Source organism: Microcaecilia unicolor, unplaced genomic scaffold (genome assembly GCF_901765095.1).
Source record: "Microcaecilia unicolor unplaced genomic scaffold, aMicUni1.1, whole genome shotgun sequence".
Taxonomy (NCBI): domain Eukaryota; kingdom Metazoa; phylum Chordata; class Amphibia; order Gymnophiona; family Siphonopidae; genus Microcaecilia; species Microcaecilia unicolor.
The window spans coordinates 73,753-98,059 of record NW_021963041.1 but is presented as its reverse complement, the minus strand read 5'-3'; positions in this window follow the sequence as shown (position 1 = coordinate 98,059).

Here is a 24,307-nt window from a genome sequence, read left to right as displayed (position 1 = left end):
TGTGACATGTCAAAAGGGGAAGTACTCCAAGTATGATGCAAGCAGGGGCATAGCCAGACAACAGATTTTGGGCGGGCCTAGGCAGGAATTGGGTGGGCACCAAGTGTTCTCCCCCCCCCCCCAAAAAAAAAAAAATCTCAGCTGATGGGAAAATGCATCTTTCCACCTTGGCAGCAGGAATGTACTGAAAACTGAGCATGCGCAGGTGCCAGTGTCGTGGAGAGTAGCGTTTTTGTTACCATCAGGGGGAAATCTTCTGCTGGCGGAGCTTGGGATTCCCACCAGTTACCACTAAACATGTGCTACTGTTGGGTGGGCCTGAGCCATAAATGGGTGGGCCCTGGCCTACCCAAGCCCACCTGTGGCTACGCCACTGATGCAGTAGTATATAACTCCTAGTAAGGTGGGACTATGGTTTCATTTTCTTTCTTGAACCTATCAAAAGGCAGCCAGGATTCAGGAAGGGGTATTTGGACTCTGCAGTAAGGAGTCACTAGGCCAGGGTATGCCTGGGACTGGAGAGAAAACGCCTGTGAGGAGTCCTTATCCTGCTGGTGGGCAGCCAGGGTCAAAGGAGGGTACCAGGACCCCACATTGAGGAGTCACTGGGCAGGATGTTACCTGGAACGGAGCTCTGGATTATCATAGAGGGCCTGAGTTCTGCAGAACTGCACAAAGAAGAAAGGAACAGGAATTGTGCTTACAGATCCCAAAAGTATGGGAACAAGAAGGAGAGAAGGAAGATGACCAGAGGAGCCAGAAGGATGAAAGAGAAAAGAGCTAGAAACTTTGTGAACACTACATCGCTGTACCAGAAAAGCACTGGGATTGTGAACATAAGAGAATCATAGAGAATGAAGAGGTTATGATCACCTGGGACATACCCATTTTGACAGATAAAAAGTTATGTGGCAGGAAACTGGATACAGTGATGAAAAAGAAAAACTCCAGAACAGCATTGATCATAAAGGTGTAAGTTCCAAGTGACCACTCTGTGAACTTTGTGTAGAGAAAAAAAGGATTTTCAAGTACCAAGAAATATAGTCTGAGGCCAGGAAAAGGTGGCAGAAGGATACAGAAATATTTCCATTGTTTTGGATAAGTTGCCTATATATGTAATATCTTATGAACTCGAGGGAAGCTCTCTTTGACAAAATGCAAGTACTACGGTGAACATTAGCATTAAAGAAATTGAAATCATACTCCACATACCATGACTTAGGAAGGAGATTCATTACTGTCATGGCACGCACATAACTATAACATTTGGAGACATTGCCCCCATGAGAGAGATAAAGAGCTGCCTAGTCTCTGAAATCAATGAAGAAAATGGAGAACAGCTGACAAAAGCCTACAGTGTTTTGGTACAAGATTTTATGTTGAATTATTCTTGTGTTTTTGGCCTCTTTATTTTCAAGTAACCAAGGCAATAAATCATCAGGTCAATATTAAACTCTGTGAATCGTGTGTAGAGAAAAAAAAGATTTTCAAGTACCAAGAAATACAGTCTGAGGCCAAGAAAATTTGGCAGAAGGATACAAAAATATTTCCATTGTTTTGGGTAAGTTGCCTATACAAATAATATGTTATGAACTCCAGAGGGAAGCTGTTTGACAAAATGCAAGTATTACTCCCAATGTGGACCCTAGCATCAGGTAACTATGATTCGGATTATTCTTCCCAATTTGCATCATTTTGCATTTGTCCACATTAAATTTCACCTGCCATTTGGATGACCAGTCTTCCAATTTCCTAAAGTCTTCCTGCAATTTTACACAGTCCTCATATATTTTAACAATGTTGAATAGTTTTGTGTTATCTGAAAATTTAAACCATTTCACTTGTCATTCTGATGTCCAGATCACTTATAAATATGTTAAATAGCACTTGTCCCAGTACAGATCCCTGCAGCACTCCACTGTTCACCCTCCTCCATTGAGAAAAATAGTCATTTAACCCTACCCTCTGTTTTCTGTCCAATAACCAATTCCTAGTCCACAACAGAAGATTGCATCATATTCCATTACTCTAATTTTCTCAGGAGTCTCTCATGAGAAACCTTATCCAAAGCTTTCTGAAAATCTAGATCCACTACATCAACCGGCTCATGTTTATCACCAAGATATATTCATACAGTCAAAAAAATGAAACAAATTGGTAAGGCAAGACTTCCCTTGGCTGAATCCATACTGACTCTGTTCCATTAAACCACGTTTATCTCTGTGTTCTGTAATTTTATTCTTTATAATAGTTTCCACTATTTCGCCCAGCACCAACATCAGGCTTACTGGTTTGTAATTTCCCAAATCACTCCTGGAACCCAGTTTAAAAATTGGCATTGCATTGGTCACCCTCCAATCTTCAGATACTATGGATGATTTTAACAACAGGTTACAGATCACTTACAGCAGATCAGCAATTTCATGTTTGAGTTCTTTCAGTACACTAGGGTGCATTCCATCTAGGTCAGGTGATTTACTAGTCTTTAATTTGTCAATTTGGCTCATTATATCTTCCAGGTTCAATGAGATTTCTTTTAGTTCCTCTGCATTGTCACCCTTGAAAACTATTTCTGGTACAGGTAGATTTCTTACATCTTCTTCCATAAAGACCAAAGCAAAGAATTCATTCAGTCTCTCTGCTATGGCCTTGTCCTCCCTGAGTGCTTGATGATCTAACGGTCCCCAGATTCCTTCAAAGGCTTCCCTTCTGGGTCTTTTAAGTTTTTCCGTGTTACACTCTTATCCATGCTTTTCTTGTTTCCCATATAGATTACTCAGCTCAGTTTATGCAGGTATAACCCAGCACCAATTGAAACTACTACAATCCTTATAAAATATGGCTTCTCCTTTCCTATATTGCGCCAAAAGGTACAACCATGTTACTCCTTTATTACGTTCTTTGCATTGGTCACCTATTAAATTTTGTGCACAATTTAAGATCCTTTGTCAGGCTTTTTAGGCTTATCACTTGGGAATTCCTTCCTGTGTGTCAGATATGGTCATTCCTTATAATCCAAAATGATTGTTGCATTCATTAAATGGTCATCGACTTGCTCTTCCTTCACTAAAGAAGGCCCATTATGAAAGTAATCGGTCAACAGCATTCTTCTATCTGGCTCCAAAGCTGTGGAATGAGTTACCAAAATACATTAGATCAGAACCCTCTTTATTGAACTTCAAATCCTGTTTAATTCATTGAATTCTGTTTTAATTGGTAGTCTGGAAGACTAGAAGGCATTCCACTTGTCAGTTTTCTTGCTTCCTATATCTTGTCCATTAAACCTTTTTTATCCACGCTCTCCTGAGTTACTGTGTTAAACTATGACATGGCATTTCTTTTCTAAACTATGTAAAGCTTTTCGTGTAATTGTAAACCACTTGGATCAGATTCTGGCAGGTGGTATATCAAACGGTTGAATAAACATAAATAAACTTAAACATACTCTAAGCTTTTGGCTGCTAGATTTGCTAAAGTAATGCCCCACATTATCCATCCCTCACAATATGGGTTTGTTCAGGGAGAATGACATCAGACAACCCGAGAGCTTTTCATCATATCTTACAGGCTGCACAGACCTCAGGTGAACATCTGTGTCATGTCATCAGATACTGAAAAGGTATTCGACTTTGTTGATAGAATTATCATTTTGACATGCTTAGGGCCCTTTTACTAAGATGTGTACGCATCCAACACACACCAAATTGGAACTACCACCCAGCTACCCCGTGCCCCGGGCGATAATTCCATTTTGTATGTGCGTCCAAAAGACACGGTAGAAAATATTTTCTATTTTCTACCGTGTGAGACTTACCCTGCGGTAATCGGCAGTTTACGCACGGTGGTCGCTTACTGCCCGGTTAGCGTGTGAGACCTTACCGCTAAGTCAATGGGTGGCGGTAAGGTCTCAGGCCAAAAATGGACATGCGCTGGTTTTAACTTTGCCGCACATCCATTTTTGGCCACAAAAAAAGTCTTTTTTCCAGATGCGCTGAAAAAATGACCTGCACACACACAAAACACGTGCCTACATCAGTGCAGGCCACTTTTCGGTGCGCCTTAGTAGAAGGGCCCCTTAATTCGTTTATCAGTAGTTTATCTGGGTGACACGTTCATTAACATGGTCAAACTCATATTCTTATCTGGTGGCAAGATTGAATGTGGATGGGACTGTAACATCTCCTTTTTCTGTAATTAGAGGCACCCATCAGGGTTGTCCTTTACTCCCTCTCCTATTCCATTTGACTTTGAAACCTTTATTGTTGCAAAATTTGCACGCAGTTGGCTGCTCAGAGATAAGGGTCTTCGCTTTTGCGCATGATGTCCTTCTCTACCTGCTGCAGCCATCTATCACTATTCCACATGTCTTGCTGTTATTACAATCTTTTGGCAAATTGTCTGAGTATTCTATCAACTGCGACAAAACAAACTACTCCCTTTTACGTCATATTGTAATAAGGATACAGATATTAAATATTTAGGGATAAAATTCCAACATACCCTTGAGGATACTTTGCAACATAATATGCAGTTGTTGCTAACCAAGGTTAGAGGCCTCTGTTCTGCATGATCGCCTTTATGGCTCTCTTGGTGGGGTCATATGGAAGCCATACGAATGGTGATTGCATCTGTAGTCCTTTATGTGTTACAGATGCTCCCACTTCCCTTTCCAATTTTGCAAAATAAAACCTTGATAAACTGCTGGTAAAGGTTTTGTGGTCATCTAAGCCACCTAGAATTTCTGTCAGTAAGCTAAAGTAGCCTAAATAACTTGGAGGAGTTGGATTTCCTGATTTTGCCACATAAACTAAGGCTGCTATTTTGCGTTCTGCCTGTTTGTGGTATCAAGAATATACTGATGGTGGTGATCCTTGTTGACTCTCTTTGGAGCGTCAGATGTTGACACCCTATGCACTTACTGATCTTGTGGGGACTACAAGCATTAATCAGTGGATGCTTTTGAGAACAACTTTCCTGACCGTAAAACAATTAGATTTGACCTTTCACACTTTTTGTTTGATCATTTGGATGCCCCACTATGGGGGAATCCCTGCATTTGTATTGGCAAGGCCACGTTTTCTGGTCTAGTTGGGTTCATCTTGGCATTTGGAGACTTTTTTCTCATCTGGCTTTTAAATATTTACAATTTAAACATTGCTTGAACAGGTCTCAAAGCTTTAAGCTATCAAATTTATTGGATGCTGAGCCATGAGTAATCTTATTTTTTATGATTGTTAGGCTGCACAAAGCATGTTATTCTCAAATATATAAGCATTTGATATGTCATCATTTTCGCAAATCATTGACTCTTCAGACTCTATAGGAAGCAAAATTGAAAGTGGCTACGAATATTCCAATGATCTAAATTCTGGTTAAAGTGTAATCATCCTCTTCAATCACCACCAATTCTACAATCACTCTACTTTGTTTTTCATAAGGCCATTTGGACTCCCATCAAGACATGAGCAGTCAACTCCAACTCTTCTTCCAATTGTTGGAGATGTCAAAGCAGTTTGGGTACTTTTCAACATATGACTGCCCTGTTTTATCTTCCTTCTGGTCCACTGTTTGGTCTATGATAAGTCAATCCTTCCAATAGGTGACTCATAATACCTTAATCCTATGTTCGGAGGTGAATGACTATGGTCCTGATGAAGATCAACAGACGTTACTGGACATTATGATTCCTGTGGCACTAAAAGTGATGTTAAGTCATTGGAAAACTACTGCAGCACAGTCCATCAACGGTGGAATTATTTGGGTCAAATAGCCCAGTATGAATATCATTTTGCAGAACAGCGCTGTGTGCTTGCTTGACATAATACAGTATGGGCATGACTGATATTGTTTAGAAAGTCAACTGATCTTGTCATAACCTTGGGTCTTTTTGATAGTCCTATTTACAGCTGCCATTTGCTTTTGTTTTTGAATTATATTGCTGTTGTTTATATATATTCTATTTGCCTATTGCTCTCTTGGTTTGATATTTCCTTGATGTTGCTTAGGGCTGCTTGCCCCTTTTCTCTATATGACTGTGATTTTTCTTTCCTTTGAAATTTCAATAAAAATTATCACAACTAAAAAAATAATAATAATAAACTCATAGTTTATGGCCATGTTGGGCAGGTGATATCTATACCAGCAAATGAACTAAACATTATTAAAGACTTTTAACCATACTGCTTTTTTTTTCATCTTTTCTAACTCTATCTTCTGACTGTACAGATAGGCAGCCAGAAAAATTTTGTGCTGTTTTTTTGAGAGTTGTTGTTGTTGTTCTGGAACAAATGTCATTATGAGTGCACACAATGGGCAAAGAGGATGTACTTTTATTATAAAGTTTGCATTATATATATACAAATGCACACTCTCTCCTGACAAAACACGAACCATCAAGCATGCACTCACTATCAGAAAAAGCGTACCCTTTTGTACACAGTGCACACTCTTTGAGAAGAGTGCACACCATTAACAGCAAATCATTTTTGACCCAAACAACAACACATCCCTACTCTGCAGGGAAATGGTTACACTTTGATGCTTGAAAAGGGACCCAAGAGGATCAAAAGTTTTTAGAATTGTTCTCTTTTAAAAAAGCAAATGCTTCATTTTGGCAGCATTAAAGAACGTTCTTGTGAAAAACATACACTGACATTTTCAACATGGCTACAATTGCCTTTGGCAAGCACCCCTGAAACATGAGTACATATGTCTATGCAGAGAAGGGGTGTGTGTGTGTGTGTGTAGGAAGTTATATATCATTGGTCATGTGACCAGATTAGAATAATGAAAGGGTTTGATGACATTGTGAGGCCTACCTGTAACTTGACAGTCCCGTGCAGTGAGCATGACAATCAGAGAGCACTAGGGCAGAGAAAGAGTATGAGGCAAGTGCAGCTGCAACACAATCAGGTGACTGGAGAGCCCCAAACCAATTTGTTGTTTCTTTGTCCCCCTGTTGACCCATCTGTCTAATCAGGGATACCATGTGCAGGTGCCCTACCACAAAATCATCTCCGTAGTATACCCCACAAGGTAATTTTACAAAAGAGCAACCACATGAAATGTCCAAAAGATCATCCACTTCACACCTATCCTACAAAGACAACACAGGCACCCAAAATTCACTTGCTTATTCTTTAATCTTCCACCTATATTTCACTTACCTATCAACTTTCCATCTCATCCTTTCAACTCCTACCTCTCTTGTCTTGCTCCTTCCCTGGCCTCCTAGTCTCTTCTTTCATCCACCCCCTTCTATCCTCTGTAGTTAGGTCTCTCCCACATGGTTCCATCATTCCATTCATCTCCCCTCCCTCTCCTTTCTTACACCCTTGTAAGCCCAGTATTTCAAGGCCCCCGCCCCCACCCTTCTCTCTCCCTACAGAATTCTAGTCCTCCCTCTCCCCTGGTCCTGCTCTCCTCTCTACATCTTCAAATTACCAGGACTCTAAGACTTTACTCCTAGGTGCCTGCTCCAGCCCATCCTAGGAAGGGTGGAAAGAGAAAATCTCAGTCCCCAGTAAATGTGTGAATTTTACTAAATCTCGTCCTATTTGCAGCCCTAGAGCCATAGCAATCCAGGGCAAGCCATGACAGCATATCTGTGCTAGTCAATCCAGCAGCATCAATAAGGACTGTATTGAATACTGTTGAAAAGTCTGAAAGAATATGTCCCACCCACTAATCTTTATCAATTTTTCATCACAAATCATCCAGAATAGCTGTTAACCCAGTCTTTCTACATGTATTTTATTCTATTGCTGTTAACCATACATACCATCCAGCTTATAATCGAACGAGAAAAACGCCCAAGTTCCGACCTAAATCGGGAGATGGGCGTTTATCTCACAAAAACGATTAAAGCGGTATAATCGAAAGCCGATTTTGGACGTTTTCAACTGCACTCCGTCGCGGATGCGGACAAAGTTGATGGGGGCGTGTCAGAGGTGTGGCGAAGGCGGAACTGGGGCGTGGTTATCTGCCGAACAGAGATGGGCGCATTTCACAGATAATGGGACAAAAGTATGCGTTTTTAGCTAGAATTTAGGGCACTTTTCCTGGACCCTGTTTTTTCACGAATAAGGCCCCAAAAAGTGCCCTAAATGACCAGATGACCACCCGAGGGAATCGGGGATGACCTCCCCTGACTCCCCCAGTGGTCATAAACCCCCTCCCACCACAAAAAATGATGTTTCACAACTTTTTATTTTGACCCTCAAATGTCATACCCACCTCCCTGGCAGCAGTATGCAGGTCCTTGGAGCAGTTGTTAGGGGGTGCAGTGGACTTCAGGCAGGTGGACCCAGGCCCATCCCCCCCCTACCTGTTACAATTGTGCTGCTTAATGCTTAGTCGTCCAACCCCCCCCGAACCCACTGTACCCACATGTAGGTGCCCCCCTTCACTCCTTAGGGCTATAGTAATGGTGTAGACTTGTGGGCAGTGGGTTTTGAGGGGGATTTGGGGGGCTCTACACACAAGGGAAGGGTGCTATGCACCTGGGAGCTCTTTGACCTTTTGTTCTGTTTTTGAAAAAGTGCCCCCTAGGGTGCCTGGTTGGTGTCCTGGCATGTTAGGGGGACCAGTGCACTACGACTCCTGGCCCCTCCCACGAACAAATGCCTTGGATTTATTCGTTTTTGAGCTGGGCGATTTCATTGTCCATTATCGCTGAAAAGCAAAAACGCCCAGCTCACAACTTGGCGAATAAAACATGGACGTCTAATTGTTTCAAAAATACGCTTGGGTCCGCCCCTTCACGGACCCGTTCTCGGAGATAAACGCCCATGGAGATAGGCGTTTCTGTTCGATTATGCCCCTCCATGTATATTTGTGGCCTAGGAGTGGAAGTAAATAAATAAATAAATATAACAAACGTTTTTTTAACATTATAGCTTGTATTCTGCAAATATTTTGTAGTTCTAAGCGGATCACAGTTTAGAAGAGACTGGATATTTCCAGGAAATACAAAATAAGAACAATAATACTGATACCTTCTATCTATCAGATTATAACACAGTTCTCCTAAATAAGAAAGTTTTAATATGTTTTTGAAATTGAAAATAATTAGACGTAGACATTAAGAGATTGTCTATTTCTTTGTTGAGACATGCCATCTGAAACAAAAGGAGGTTGTCTAAAAGCTTTGGTCTTAAAATATTTTTAAAGGAGGAAATGTAAATATAGCAGTTGATCTAATGATCCTTAATTTTTGAGAAAAAAAAACAACAAAATGGGTTGTGAAATATGATGGGGCTAGACCATGTAATAAGCAGTTGGAAATTCACAAAGTGAGTCTTCTGTTTGGATATAGATCCCTGCCTGAAAGCTATCCAGGTGTCATAATTAGTCCAGAGAATCTTGATATTGTATCTAATAGTTTCTCCAAATAGGGCAGGTGAGAGGGAAGTCCTAATTTCTCAACACAAGCTAGAGAAAGAGAAAGCGTCATCAGAAGAAGCATAACTTTAAAACAGCTAGATTCCAAACTTCAGTAATAATGCATTAATCGCTATACCCACCCAGTTAACTATTCCTCTTTTGCTGCCCTTACCAAACTCTATGGACATGTATCTAGTATTCACATCACGGGTCTTACCTCTGTCAAAAGTTGGAATTAACTGTTCCCTTGTTAGCAATCTAAATGACTCCCAAATGTGGATGGAAATTTTCCTCAGGAGTTGTCCCATCCTCCATCCCAGGGGCGCTTACATGTATAACACATTATAGTATACTCCAACTATTGGTAGCAATTCTATAAGCACTTATTTCTGCACTTAACATTATTATTATTTGTGATATTTATATCCCATATTATCCCAAAAAGTCTTGAGTTCCGTGTGGCTTACAATGTAGATTGAATGAATATAGAATGAAAAATTATATTGGTCATAATACATTGGATTGAGTAACAAGGAATAACAGATTAATAGAAGGTTATAACAATGTACAATTTGATAATACAAGCAGAAGATAGGGTTGTCGACCAGTTAATTAGATCAAAGAACTCAGACTAATGTGAAGAAATTTGAAATGAATGTGTAAAGATAAGAGTTTTTAACTTCTTTTGAAATTGCATTTGAGACCTAGAGATGCTCCAAGAAAATAAACATATAATTATCCAACCCCATTCTAGGAATCTCATCTACTGGATTATTGCTGTCTTTACCCAAATCTTATCCCTAAAATAGGAAGCAAACTGCTTACAAGGTGGATCTAGACATGTTGACTTTTCGTGTTCCAGACTGTCTCCTATCCAAGTTGCAGCCATTGTATGCACATTTCCACTGACTCCCTTCATTCCTCCATTACCTTACTTGCATTCTACACCTGTAAACCATCACCCATCCTTAATTACTCATTTACTAATCATTTCCACCCATTACTTCCTCCCTGCTTTTCTACACCCTACTCCCTGCAATAACCATAAGGGAGCAGAAAAACTTCCTCTATTGCTACAGGATCTTGTGTTGTTCAATTGCACCTCCTGCACTGTACTCATAATGTTTACTTTGGTGCACTACTTAACAGCAAGTTCAACCTGCTCTACATCCAAAGAGAAGACTCGCTTTCTGATTTCCAACTGTTTATTACAAATAAGCAAACAAGGAACTGACTGTACTTGGATTGGATGGGATTGATAGTGTTAAAGCGGCTTGCATAACACAACTATTATTAAATACAAAATAAAATAAACATTAATTCCAAAAGAAGAATACAACCCACAATAATTAAAACACTGTTGAAACAACCAAGTTGTAAAAAGTTTACGAAAACTAAAACAACAAGCAGCATTATGAAAATCATCAGGTGCAGAGTTCCATAAGGAAGGTCACACATATGAGAACACTCTTCTTCTGGTCATAGCAAGCTTAACGACATTAACAACAGGAAGCTGGAGAAGACTTTTCTGTGCTGAGCTTAGTGCTCACTTCATCAGTTTTTTTGAAAGATAGACTGGAAGAACTTCATATACATAACTGAAACTAATACTGCTGCACTGATTCTGATTTATTTGCAGGTATGATGAGTCTAGTTTAGAGGGCAACTGAAACTGGGGCTTCCAGTTATGGCCGAAATTAGCCACTTGGTTTTGGTTGAAACCACCGCCAAAACTGTCATCCCCACCCCGCCGGGGGCAGCTTCCTCCAACAGAAAGCCATCCCTCTGGGCTGCCCACTCCCATCGACCACAAACATTGCCCTCCCTCCACTCATAGGCCCTCCCTGGGCCTACATTTGAAACCCTGGTGGTCTAGTGGCTTCTTTCGGGCAGAAGCGATACCCAGTTCCAGTGTGGTTTAACCAGGCAGGAACCTCTCCTGCCTGGTCAAACGCTTTTAATATTGGGTCCTAATTTTTATAAATAAAATGAGAGAACCAGAGGCTTCAGGAAGGATATGTGATGTTCAGAAATTAAAATAGGCATTCAATTAAACTGAATAAATATCATTAAAAACAGTTGTCACAAACTGTGACTGGGAATAGGTGACTATGAGAAAAAGAAGATGAATCTGTGAACAGACTCCCTGAAGATACATTCCTTTCCTAAGCCCTGCCATAAATAAGAAATATAAAAATGCACTGACCTGTTCACTTAATCCAGAAGAATGTAATTTGCCATCCTCCCAATTTTTTGTCATATTAAACAGCCATAAAATCATCTGGAAATAAGTTTTAAAAGAATGATATAAATATTATGTTTTCTGAAAATGCACTGATTTTATACTGTAAGTAGGTAAATGGGTAATTTTATAGCATTTTCATATATAAAACTGCTCAAAATACAGCCGCCCAATTTATTTATAAAGTTCCATGTTTTGAAAGAGTCTCCCCTCTGATATGGTATAATGTAACTATATTTACAAATATTGTTTTTTTATGTATGTATGTTGTTTATGTTGATGCAGGGCAGCTGTTGCCAGCATTCTAAGGCATTATTTTGTAGTATCCCGAGAAACACTACTCATACCTATATACATAATGCCCACCCATATTAGCTCTGGGCCCACCCAAAAAGTCAGGTCTGGCTACGCCACTGCTCCCTATTAAAGCTAGGGTTTTGTTTAGGATATGTACCTTTATCTTTCAAATAATATATGGACTAGCACCATCTAGTGGAGGAGTAGCCTAGTGGTTAGTGCAGTGGACTTTGATCCTGGGGAACTGAGTTCAATTCCCACTGCAGCTCCTTGTGACTCTGGGCAAGTCACTTAACCCTCCATTGCCCCTGGTACAAAATAAGTACCTGAATATATGTAAACCGCTTTGAATGTAGTTGCAAAAACCTCAGAAAGGCAGTATATCAAGTCCCATTTCCCCTTCCCCCTAATTGGACTACCTTCACAGTAATATCTTCCTTGGAGCCAAAGATTTCCTTAGACTTCGCCCACCAAATTTAAAAAATATCTACTACAAATCAGTACTGTCTTCAGATTTCTCCTATGTCGGAAATAAATGTTAGAACTCTCTCCGTAATGCCTATGTTTACTAAGCGGCCCTATGGACGTGTTAGCATTTTTAATGCATGTAAATGGTTTACACGCATTAAACGCTAATGCACCCATAGAAATGTATAGGCACGTTAGCGTTTAACACACCTTAAATTTACAGGTGTGTTAAAACTGCTAACGCACCTTAGTAAATATATCCCTAAATCTGTAAGATTCCATTCTAATTATATGCAATTTCAAAAGAAGTTAAAAACTCTTATCTTTACACATTCATTTCAAATTTCTTCACATTAGTCTGAGTTCTTTGATCTAATTAACTGGCCGACAACCCTATCTTCCGCTTGTATTATCAAATTGTACATTGTTGTAACCTTCTATTAATCTATAATTCCTTGTTACGCAATCCAATGTATTATGACCAATATAATTTTTCATTCTATATTCATTCAATCTACATTGTAAGCCACACTGAACTCAAGACTTTTTGGGATAATATGGGATATAAATATCACAAATAATAATAATGTTAAGTGCAGAAATAAGCGCTTATAGAATTGCTACCAATAGTTGGAGTATACTATAATGTGGTATACATGTAAGCGCCCCTGGGACGGAGGTTGGGCTGAGTTGTGACATATACACACACATATATTATGAAACTAGTGGAACCCAGCCTGTTTCCTCAACAATGAAACGGGCCCTAGGAAGGCTCTCTTGTAAGCGATTTTTTGTCTCTCCCCTGCCCTCCCCTCCGTGTCCAGCGATTCTTCCTTTCCCTCCCCTCCCCTCTATGTCCAGCGATTCTCCTCTTCCCTGCCATCCCATCCATGTCCCGTGATTCTCTTCTCTCCTGTCCTCTCCTCCCATCCCATCCATGTCCATCGATTCTGCTCTGCCCTACCCTCGATGTGCCGAAATTCTCTCTTCCTTTGTACCTCATCGTTTTCTGGCTGGCCTGGCTGGCTTCCCTTCCGTTGGTAACATCCTGACGTCAGCTCGACTCCAGCGTTCCGCCTTCTGATGTCATTACGTTTTGATGCGAGGGCGGTGCAGTGAGGGGGAATGGAACGCTGGAGGCTGGCTGACGTCATCAGATGTTATGAACCCAGGCTGCCAGACAGCAATGGAATGTGGAAGTGCAAATTATTATATAGGATATGCAGTCCCAGGAAAGCATCTTCCTGGAACTGGCATCCTCCTCAACTATCACCTTTTTAGAAAACAGTAGCAGTCCAGCTGATGCCAATGGATCAGAGAGCCTTCATTGTTGAAAAGGAGGTAAAAATGAAGGGCCTGTTTTACAAAGCTGAACTACCGATTCTTGATGTGGCAATTAAGAGGAAGCCCCAGTGGCATACCAATGGGGGCGATGGAGGCGGTCTGCCCCGGGTGCCCGCCGCTGGGGGGGTGCCGCGCGCCTGTCAGCGTCGTTTGTTTCCATGCTCCCTCTGCCCCAGAACAGGAAGTAACCTGTTCTGGGGCAGAGGGAGCATGGAAATGAACAACGCTGACCGGTGCGCGTCCCCCCCCCCCCCCCAGCAGCGTGCACCCGGGGGGGGTTCTTTCACTGGGGGGGGGTCACGCTGCACCGGGGGGGGGGGCGGGGCGCATCGGCGATCCGCCCCGGGTGTCAGCCCCTCTAGGAACGCCACTGGGAAGCCCATTCAATTCCTATGGGCTTCCTCTCATTTACCACATGGGAATTGCTAGTGTGGATTTGTAAAAGAAGCCCTAAAATGGAAGAAAGTTAATTTCTAACACTCAAGTTAATTTCAAAGTTAATGTTACTTTGATTTTAATGCATCTCTTCCGATTTAGCACTTTTTTAAATCTCATTTTAGCTCTAAGCTTAACTTTGCTGCTTTTTGCATAAGTAATACATAAAAATTACTGCAAATGTAAAAAACAAAACTGGGTTAAAAATCTAATGCAGAGTTTTAATGCAATTGTAATACAGTACAAACTTAAGGGCCCTTTTACTAAACCATGTTAAGCACGAATATGCATTTAATGCAAAAATAAAAGCCTTACTGCAAAATGTGTTAAAGCATTTTGTGGTAAATAGTCTGTCAGTGCATGCTAATCACTTGGGTTTTTAAAATAAAATTTGGTAGGAGGCATGCCATGGGCCAGGAATGGGCATGGAAGTGTTATCCAGCTAGTACATTCACATTAGCATCTGACTTAGTGTTCCTGCGTTCATATTTTTGCAGGTCTCGAGCACTAAAGGAAAAATTAGTGCATGGCCTACAAAAAGAAAAAAGCTCTCAATAAAAATGGGCTCAGCGCTCTGAAAGTACCATGTTAAACCGCACCAATCCCATTTTTTAATGCCCTTTAGTAAAAGGGCCCCCTTAGATTGTAAACCTTCTGGGTACAAAGAAGTACCTACCATACCACTACTGAAAAAGGTGTGAGCTAAACCCATATTATTAATAAAAATAATAATACATGATACTAATGATATAGATATCCCACAATATCCTAGTGGCTATATGATTTTTGATAAACGCTGCTGCCACCTAGTGGTACTTTGCTGTTCACTGTCTTGGTAAATCTTCATAAAGGCAGTTTAATATATGCCAATAAACAAATACATACATACATATGATAACATTTATCGTCAATCTAGAATCCTAAAATTAAAAGCCCATTTGACAGTCTAAAACCTGATAAAGATCTATGTAAAAGGTAGCCTCCCGAGCGAGTCCCAGCAAAACTTACCTATTTCTTCCTATAACAAAAAACAATTGTCTGACCTGCCATTGTATACAATCTAGCCCAAGCATCTAGGTTAAAAGTTTGCAGAAATAGCCATAAAAGTACATTTTAATACAAACTCAAATAATCCTGTTGAAGCCAAAGTTCCAAAGGTGGCTTATTCCAGAAATATAAATGTAAACAGTTAAAGGCACACACAATATATGTGTATATGACAAACTAAGCCTAGTTCATTCTAACAGAATTACCATGTGCTAAATTGCTAAGAAGCCCATTTTATACCTAAGCTTTAGTGAAAGGGCCCTTGAGATTTTTGAGGCAGATTTTTTTGGAAGGGGGGGGTGAGGATTATAAGTTATAAAAACTCTTAAAATGTGTAGTTTTTTGTACATATGTTTTCATATATTTATCTATGTGTGGAATGGTGTGGTTCAAATAAAAGCTGGGGTTCTTTTTCAATTTATTAAGCCTGGTACTTATTAATCAATACCAAAAGAGACCAGAAAAGTAGTTCCTATGCAAAAGCTAAAAAAAAAAACAGAACAAAGTAAGGGGCCCTTTTACTAAGCCAGGTAAGTCTCTACACTCACTATGGTCTGTGCTCTGCTGCTGATTCTCAGTAAAGACAAGTATCCTGGGACTGAGTATGTAATGGACCCTCCATGAAAAGCATCTCCTTAGTAGGTCCTATGGGTAAAGAAACACGTTATATTGGAACATAGGAAAGGTTTCATTTTGGGTACAGAGTTACATACACTACATGTATGAATTATACTCTACTTTTTTTTAGCGGTCTTTTTATTACAAGCTCAACTCAACATTACATAGAAGAGGCAATACACAAACATAAGAAGCAAAATATGCTCTATGTACTTTTTTACATGAAGAGACATTTAGATGTTATTTACTACTACTTGACATTTCTAAAGCGCTACTAGGGTTACGCAGCGCTGTACAATTTAATATAGGACAGTCCCTGCTCAAAGGAGCTTACAATCTAAAGGACAAATGTACAGTCAGTCAAATAGGGGCAGTCTAGATTTCCTGAAAGGTATAAAGGTTAGGTGCTGAAAGCAACATTGAAGAGGTGGGCTTTGAGCAAGGATTTGAAGATGGGTAGGGAGGGGGCTTGGCGTAAGGGCTCAGGAAGTTGATTCCAAGCATAGGGTGAGGCGAGGCAGAATGAGCGGAGCCTGGAGTTGGCGGTGGTGTAGAATGTTATTTGTATCCATAGAATCATGCCATCACATTCAAAAGACTGATAGTGGTCACTGCAGATGGATATGTTATGGGAATCTCTATTGGTCTTTTTTTTCATTAGAATAAGCATCATCACTAAACACGTAGTGTTCTTGAATGTAACTCACCATGAGCTACTACTGAAAAAGGTGTGAGCAAATAAATAGATTTAAAAATATCATTGAGGTCAGTATGTTTAATTCTCTATTTTTACCCACTGTAGCATGGCTTGTGTGTTCTTGGCCACCCTTAGCATTGAACCCATGGACGCAGGGAGATTGGCCTGAATGAGTAGACCATCCCAATTCCACATCTTAGTCCTCTTTAAATCTACCTCACATTCCCTTCTGGTTGGGTCTGAAAGGAAGGGGAGGATCCTGATGCAGAGCTCATCTGCTACAGGAGAGAGGTAAGTTAATGGGAAACTGATTATAGATGATTTGGCTTGTGACATGTCGTACAGACCCTTACACATCCATCCATTGTAGACCTTACCCTACCTCAGCAGTATTCAAGCTCTATTATCCAAAACACTACAGCCCATACCCTCTCTTGGGTATCTCCCATGCAATCCTGATACCGCTTATGATATTACTAAAAACGTACAGAAATTAGCTACTGCATATCTTCTCCTGGTTTGGTGTGCACTCCACACTTTCATATTCTATATTACAATAGTAGCACATGATCATATGCACATTATGGGTGACAGAGAAGGTAGATGCATTAATGAAGGGTGTGGTTTGTGTGATGGACTGGGGATGAGAGATATACAGGAACAGTGTCAGGTGAAAGGTGCGTTTATTGCATTTGGGAAGTCGAGAGCCATGAAAAATGTTTTTCATGGGGTGGTAGGGAATACATAAGACAGATGGGAGAGAAAACAACTGTCTGTGAATGGGTGTAAGTTTCTAAGAGAGCCAAGAAGTGATGTTCGAATAAGAGAAGAGTGAATGTTGGCACAGCATGAGAGGGTACTAACAATATAGGCCTTCAGACCTCTAGATATATTATAAGGACAGCATAGGGAGAAGGTGGCATCCACAGTGAGTGTGAATAATGAAGGACTAGAATGTGCCAGTGGCCAGAGGTGGGGTCAAAAGGCTGGAAACCAGAGGTGAGACCAAGGTGTGTAATGTGCTTTGGAAGCTGGGTTACCATAGGAGACAGAGGAAAATGGCCATGTGTTTGGAATACAAGTACAAGTGAACAGAAACAGATAGAGGATGGAAGGTGTGGACTGCCCTTCTGGCTGGCCTAATGCTACACTAGGTGGTGTCAGAGCTAGCTGACATGCAATATAAAGCAGTGGGAGAAGAAAAAGTAAATAAGACAGTGGAAGTGGTAGATGGAAAGTTAGTACTGGCAGAGGGGACTATGGGTCATTAATCGTGAAACTGTCCATATGAATAAAAATGCTACAACTAAGGAGAGCATGCTACATATACAGACATACAATGCTCCACTGTAGAAGCTGATAAACAGCTAAAGGGGCATACCAGTCTGCATTTGCCTGTGGTGTATATGTTAATAAAAGTTGTAAAATGGAGTACACACTAGTAAGGGTGGCACTGGGTAAGAGAAATGTGCTAGAAACTATTCTTGCAATATATCATTATGAATAGTGTGATTGTGTGTTTTGGCATCTATCTACTATACTTCTAATATGTATTCATAGATTACCCCCAAAGCAGTCAGGTGTTCCGGATCTTTACCATGTATATTTATGAGATATATTTCCATGCAATACACTCTGTACATGCAGTTTTCTTGCTTTCATACTCTTGGTGGTGATCCAGATATCCTGACAGGCAAGGTGCTACTCGAGATACAGTTCAGGGATATAGCCATGAGGGGGCCTCTGGGCTCCCACTTTGGGCTCAAGCCCCCTGAAAAATTGCAGCAGTCATCAAAAATTGCAGCTTGGTCATCCCTGCCAGTTTATGTTTCAACGATTTTATTGAAGACAAATTAAACATACAATCCGAAATAAGAGGTACATATTACACAAAAAGCCTGTACCTTTCAAACAACGCCTCAGTACCTTAGTATACATAACATCATCTTCAAGTTTTTATTTTCCCCCTTCCCCATCCCCGGCTACTACCCTGCTGTTCTTCCACCCTCCCCCACCTATGTCCTCCCCCCTCCTCTTCCCTTCCTCCCCCCCTCCCTTTTAGGTTACACTGTGTAAACTGCAAATCTCTAACATTAGGTGTCATTATGGCCGTTCATAACTTATTAAGTACAAGACTTCTACCACGGTGTGTGAGGGTGTTTATAAAAGGTCCCCAGATCTTTAAGAATCGATTTTTTCCTTCTGTAAGAGCCTTTGGCTTCTTTCATCTCCCACATCATCAATTGGTGTATTTGATTCCTCCAGTGCCAAAACTCAGGAGGTTCTGGTGAAGTCCATGACTGTAAGATACATTTCCTTGTGAGCAAACAGAGTATACGGCAGAGTAGTTTTTCGTCTGCTTTCAGGCCCCTAAATGAGCCAGGACAATCCAGGACCAGTTGAATAGCTGTTCCTTGAATGTGGCCGGACAGCATGAGGGACAAAAATCTCTCCACTCTTCTCCAGAACTGTTGTATCATTGTGCATTCCCAAAATGCATGATAGTAGGTGTTTTCAGAACTATTACATTTCAAACAAACAGGTGTATGGATTCCTCCCGCTCTAAATAGTTGTACCTGTGTGAAATAGGCCCTGTGTATCACTCGAAAGGCACATTCTCGATATAGCGCCCCACTGACCAGTTTAGGTATTCCCTTTATATGAGCTGCAATGTCCCAATTAGCAAGGCTTGTCCCCACATCTGCTTCCCATCGTTGCCGAAGCTGGGCTAGCTCTTCCCCAGGCCTCAACGACCATATCTTCCCCTGAATGTCGGAAACAGAGGGGGCTTCATCTGAGAGCTCCATAAACAGCTCCTGAATCTTCTTGCCCAGGCCAATTTTTAGTGCTTCAGTATCTAAGCCAGTTTAATGGCTGGCGGGGATGACCAAGCCCCACCAGCTGAAGAGGTCTACTGGCCAAGCTCCCGCCCTTGCTGCATAAGCAGCACAGAGGTCGGTGACATGCTTCAGCTGCCGATGCCGGCTCTCGTGCCTGCTCAGTTCAGTCATGCATGCTGGCTGAAGCACACCGCTGACTTCCATGCTACTTAGGCACCACGGGCAGGGACTTCACCAGTGGAACTCTTTGGCTAGCAGGGCTTGGGCATCCATGCAGCAAAGGCATGACTCAAATTCAGCAGGCCAGAGGGAAAAGAGCTAAGAGAAAACATATGGCCCCCTTAGCCCACCCCTGCCTCCCACCCAAATTAACTTCTAGCTTTGCTCCTGGTATAGTTTAAGGGAATATAGTGGAGAAGACTGGCGTTTCAAGCTCAGTATCTGTGCTGTGTGATATGGAGAACAACAGCCCATTTCAGGCTTTTCATGTGGAATGTTTGTTATGCCATTTTTTTTTTCATTTGAGACATATAAACATGAGTAATGTACGAGACTTTTCTGTTCTTGAATATGTGGAGCATTCCCCAAATTGTATGCACTTTCTAAAATATATGCATTTACATATACTACTATTATAATTTGGTCCCTTTCCACAACCTATGAAGGGAGCCACCAGCACTGCTATGCTGCCACCCTCCAAGATTTGGCTACTTAGGGAATGAGGCCAAGTGGTCACCACAACTTTCTTATAATTTGTGAGCTCCTAACTGCAGGTTGAAATGTGGTGTCAGGATTATCAAGCAGGCCATAAAAATACTAGGGTCCAAGGAGGTGAGCCAGCCTCTGTTGCAGTGGTGAGATTGTAATGGGAGATGGTCCTCCTCCACCATTGCATTTTCCATGTACCTGGATCCTGGCCATGTGTTTCCTGACATTCTCTTTAGGTTCCTGTAGTGATGTATTATCTCACTGACTGATCATTTGTTCACCCCCAGAGCACAGACCTGGCTATGACCTTCCACATATGACCCTCCTTGATACTACAGGAATCTTGATACTTTGTTTATCTAACATCTAGGAGTAGTTGGCAATTACCATCGCCATGATCATGTTATTCTTCTCTGCTGAGAACCACACTGCCTGCTGATGCTGGGATGGCTTTATGTGCCTGTATGCAGCTTTCATTGCAGGCTGGCTGCCTGCCATGTGAGGGTCCCTCCTTGCATACTTCTCCCTCCCAATTCCCTCCTCCTACTCTGGTCACCTGTATCCATATTCTATATAGCCTCAGCTGATTGCGTGTGGTGGGCTTGTCTTCCACAGGGGCACTGTTCTGCCCTTTCCATGCCCCAGCTAATTTGAGATGCTGGACCTCTCCCTGCTCCTGGCATGCTCTTGCCCTTCTTCCTCTTCTGGTACTTCCCCCAACCTTTTCCCTGGCTGCTCCCACCCTTTCCAGTCATCTCTTGCATTCCACAGAGCAGCTGCATGAAGAACAATTTGGCCCTTATGCTCACACTCACACTCCAAGCAGGGCTAAAAGTTGGGTCCTTTGCCTCATCATAGCTGTCAGGCACACTTCAAGCTCCTTACCACATAATTATGCTGAGAACAGCTGTCCTTATATAACAGGAAAAGGGATACGTGTAACATGTGATGGTGTGGCATGAACAGATAGCATGCTAATACAGCAGATCTGGATGCATAGCGGTGTTGCAGTTACCATGCAAAACTACTCATGGATGCTTCCTTAGCACAGACACACCCCCATTATCCTCCAACCTGTTGTACGGATCCTTCTCCAATAACACATATTAAAAATGTCCATTAGCACAAGTTAACGGTAATCCCTTGCAGCATTTTAGTAAAAATGTCCCTTAGTTGGTATGAACTCTATGTGTAGTTGATTATGCCTTAAAACAATTCTCTGTATAACTTAATGACTAATGATAAACATAAACTCATAAAAATAGTAAGTGGTAACCTGGGTAAAAGGTAATAAATTTCAAGCACCAAGTATAGTTTCAATTCAACTCAAAATCAAATCTGTAGTATATACCAAATCCATGAATGAATAAATAGGAGTAGATATTCAGTGTGGTTTAAGTAGGCAAGAGAGGGTCCTGGCCACTTAAACCACACTGAGCTGCTGGCCACTGATATTCAGCAGCCCTTAAATGGGTAGTGCTACTGATTAATCAGCTCTGACCACCATGGCACTGTCTGGGGAAAAAAAATACAAAAGCAAGAATAAATAGCCAATACGGTAAAATCGAGGGACATTTTTTAGATTTGTTGTGATAGGAGGAAGTACAAAAGAGGCATTGAGAGACTCAAGGGTGAAGGGGAGGAATACATAGAAGTTGATAAGGATAAAGCAGAATTGCTTAACAAATATTTCTGTTCTGATTTCACAGATGAAGGGTCAGGAGTAGGAGCATGGAAGATAAAACACAAATAGGAATGGAAGCGAGGTAGATTTTTCCGAAAACTGAGTTCATGAGGGGCTAGCCAAACTAAAGGTAGATGATGGGACTGAGGCTTCTGAAAGGGAAGTTCCAGTGGCTCCACTGTCTGATCTTTTCAATGCTTCTGTAGAGTTGAGAATGGTCCCAGAAGACTGGAGAAGGATGGATATGGAACCTATCCACAAAAGCAGAGGCAAGGAAGAGATTGGAAACTGCAGGCTAATTAGCTTGACCTCTATGGTGAATAAATTAATGGAAACACTTCTAAAATAGATACTAGTGTAGTATCTGGAATCCAACTGATTGCAGAATCCAAGGCAGCATGGTTTCACTAGAGGTAGATCTTGACAAATTAATTAATTTTGTTGACTGGGTGACCAGAGAGTTGGACCGAGGGAGAGCGCTAAATGTGGTATACTTAGATTTCAGCAAAGCCTTTGACACAGTTCCACGTAGGTGACATAAATAAACCGAGGGCCCTCAGTATGAACCCTAAAGACTGACCAGGTTAGAAACTGGTTGAGTGGAAAGTAACAACAGGTAGTGATAAACGGAGTTCCCGCCGTTATGACCACATGGCACCTCCACGTGGGGGCTGAAACAGTTCTGCAAAGTAATGGATCTGGTTGACCCATAGAGAATTCTCCATCTGTTGGATAAAGATTTTACCCATGTAGTTAGAGCGTATCCATCCATGTCCCGTATAGACTATATGTTTGTACCCTCTGCTTTTTTTTACTGTGTAAATAAAACCAAAATTGGGCTTCCTAGTCTATCAGACCATAAGGTGATATGGATGGAGTGGAAGGGAATCCAGGTGGGCAGAATAATTGGTGTTTCCCAGGTCATCTTTATTGGGACCCACACATTAAACCATATATAGGGGTCCTTTTACTAAAGGGTTGGTGTGCAACAATGGGCTTGCCGTGTGCCAATCCAGAACTACCACTGGGCTACTGCAGGAGCCCAGCGGTAATTCCCACCCCCAGCGCATGCTATTTCCAGCACTACAAAAATAGTTTTTATTTTTGTAGCACCGGTATTTACCCAGGTTAGCGAAGGATCCCTTTCCGCCACCTCAATGGATGGTGGTAAATGCTCCCTCATGAAATGGCCGTGCGGTATGTGGTTTACTTACAGCATGGCCATTTCTTTTCAAAAAGAAGAGATAGCCTTTCATCCACTGCAGTAAATGGGGGCCTCAGCTGACGCTAGTTCAGACCCCCCTTTTATTGCAGCTTAATAAAAGGACCCCATAGTTAAGAACATCACCATTGCCATACTAGGACAGACCGAAGGTCCATCAAGCCCAGTATTCTGTTTCCAACAATGGCCAGTCCAAGTTACAGGTACCTGGCAAAATCCCAGAACAGAAAAAAGTTTACGCTGCTTATCCTAGAAATAAGTAGTGGGTTTTTCCAAGTTCATCTTAATAATAGCTTATGGACTTTTTTTTTTGGAAATTATCCAAACTTTTTAAAACCCTGCTAAGCAAACTGCTTTTACTACATTTTCTGACAACAAATTCCAGAGTTTACACGTTGAGTGAAGAAATATTTTCTCCGGGTTGTTTTAAATTTGCTACTTAATAGCTCCATTGCATGCTCCCTAGTCCTAGTATTTTTGGAAAGAGTAAGCAAGCGATTTACCTCAACCTGTGCCACTCCACTCAGTATTTTACAGATTTCTATCGTATCTCCCCTCAGCCGTCTCTTCTCCAGGCTGAAGAGCCTTAGCTGCTTTAGCCTTTCCTCATAGGGAAGTTGTCCCATCCCTTTTATCATTTTTGTTGCTCTTCTCTGTACTTTTTCTAATTCTGCTATATGGAAACAATTTGAAGTCGACAATGCAGAACATATATCTAACCAATCTGTTTTGGGAAACATCAAAGGCAGTGTTCAGAGGAGAAACCATAGCCTATGTAGCACATAGAAGGAAAGAGGCCACCTGTGAATTGTTTTATTTAGAGCAACAAATTGAAAAATTGTTACACTTGATAACACTTGATAATTGAGACACTTGTGGAGACAGACAGTTAGGGATAATCTGTTATACAGGCTGCCAGATTGGCATTAAATACTGAAGTACATGAGAAGACTGTTAGGTCTCAGCAGTACTAAAGACATAAGCTATATCAGTTTGGGAACAGAATGGGTAAATTTCTTGCTCACTTAGCGGTCCTTTTACTAAGGTGCGCCAAAAAATGGCCTGCACTGTTGTAGACACGTATATTGGATGCGGACAGGTCCATTTTTCAGCGCACCTGCAAAAAAGGCCTTATTTTTTTTGGCCGAAAATGGACGTGCAGCAAAATAAAAAATGGTGTGCATCCATTTTGGGCCTGAGACCTTATCACCCCCCGTTGACTTAGCGATAAGGTCTCACGCGTTAACCGGGCGGTAATCCTCAGCGCACGTATACTGCTGATTACCGCCCGGTTAGTGCCATACGGTAGAAAACAACAAAT